The sequence below is a fragment of the Numida meleagris genome, unplaced genomic scaffold, assembly GCF_002078875.1.
Source record: "Numida meleagris isolate 19003 breed g44 Domestic line unplaced genomic scaffold, NumMel1.0 unplaced_Scaffold180, whole genome shotgun sequence".
NCBI lineage: Eukaryota > Metazoa > Chordata > Aves > Galliformes > Numididae > Numida > Numida meleagris.
The window spans coordinates 841,241-842,922 of record NW_018363597.1 but is presented as its reverse complement, the minus strand read 5'-3'; the positions used below and the strand labels follow the sequence as shown (position 1 = coordinate 842,922).

Genomic DNA, 1,682 nt, shown 5'->3' with positions numbered 1-1,682 from the left:
GGCGGCGGGGCTGTGGGTATATATAACGGCCCCGCTCAGGTGCAAATCTGCATTGCTCGTTTCAATTCGTATCCAGAGGAAAAAAAAAAAAAAAACAAGAAAAAAACAAAGCACTTACGAAACTAGCAGACGACTTGGATGCAAACTAGTACATTTTAATGCCATTTTATTAGAAATCATGCAAACTTTAATATAAAAAATACAAGTGCAATAAAGAATCTTTGTGTGTAAATACAGATTCCGGGTTATCGTGGCGTTGTCGGCTTCCCCCAGAACCGTTCCCACAAGCACGAGAAGCCGCCGGCTTCCACCGCCCGTCCCGGCGCAGCCCCCGGCAGCGCCCGCTCCCCTCCGCTTTGATCCCAGTGTTTCCGCTTTTTATTTTTATTTTTTCCTTTTTTTTTCCTTTTTTTTTTTTTTTTTGAAATTTTTCCTTTAAATTACTCCGACCACCCAAGAACGCTTTTTCGGTTTATTATTATTATTTTTTTTTTCTTTTTTTTCTTTTTTTTTATTTACATTTCATCGTTTTAGTGTCATCTGCAAACACGGAACGAGGAGCTCCGGCCTCGCGCAGCAGCTCACCTTCCCCGCCTCCGCACCCGCGCACCCTCGCCACTTTCCCGGCCCCGCTCCGAGCCCCGCGCACCACGGGGCCTCCCCGAACCCACGGAGCTGCCCAGGAGCCCGCGGAGCCGCGCAGCCCCCGCTCAGCCTCCGGGCTGGGCTGTACCAGCCGACAACCAACCTACAACCGACAGCCAACCAGCAACCAACCGACAGCCGACAACAACCCGGCGCCGACGCGACGCGTCCAGCTGCGGCCGACACAGCTTGGTCCGAGCCGCCCAGCGAGCAGCTTCCCTTCAACACCTTCCTGCGCCTTCCGCTCTCAGACATGGCTTCATCCCATGAATTCGCTCCATCGTTTTTAAAATATTAAAAAGAAAAAAAAAACGAAACGAAACGAAACGCAAAAAAAAAACAAAAAAAAAAAACAACAGAACAACCAACCAACAACGAAAGTTACGACTGCTGGATATGTCAGTAAGAAGCAGCACTGCAGCAGCGGTTAATGTCCCTACTCTGCTACGGTTAAGGGAAGAGAAAAGGAACCTCAGTGTGGGTTTGTAGCACGATAAATCATCAACACGTCGTCACGAAGAGTAAAAGGTAAAAGTCAACAGTTAAAACAGCCCTAATGTGAGTGGGAACAGCGTCAGTGGGGTCAGGGAACCAAGCAGCGAGGGGGAAAAGGGGGTTTCTCTTAAAAAGAAAGAAATCACAGCTTATCCCTATTAACTCGGCCCGGCTTCGGCCGCCGCCACGCTCCCCCCGGAGCCCCCGGGACAGCGCAGCACTGAGCCCCAAGCCCCCGAGAGCCCAAGGGACGGGGCCGCCGGGTGCCGGCCCCGTCCCGCGTGAAGCCGGAGCCGGGTGAAGAGAGCCAAGCTGCGTCAGGGGGCGAGGGGCGGGGGGGTCACAAGCCTGGCTGCGGGAGCGCTGCGGGGGGAGCCGGCGGCGGCGGTGCCGGGGAGGCCGGGCTGTCGCTGGCGGAGGTGCTGCTGGGGAGGGTGGGGGGTTTGGAGGCGACGACGATGTCCGCTCCGTGGTCGGTGCGCGCCTTCGCCTTCTCACGGAACGTCAGCTTGTGGGATTCAATCTGCAGCGACAAAGGGCAG

General features: G+C 54.5%; 1 protein-coding gene across 1 annotated transcript in view; it reads right to left on the bottom strand.

Annotated features, from left to right (window-relative positions):
* Positions 1-1,682, bottom strand: part of LOC110390697 (GTPase IMAP family member 8-like) — a 685,191-nt gene that overhangs the window by 279,544 nt on the left and 403,965 nt on the right. The window lies entirely within an intron of this gene.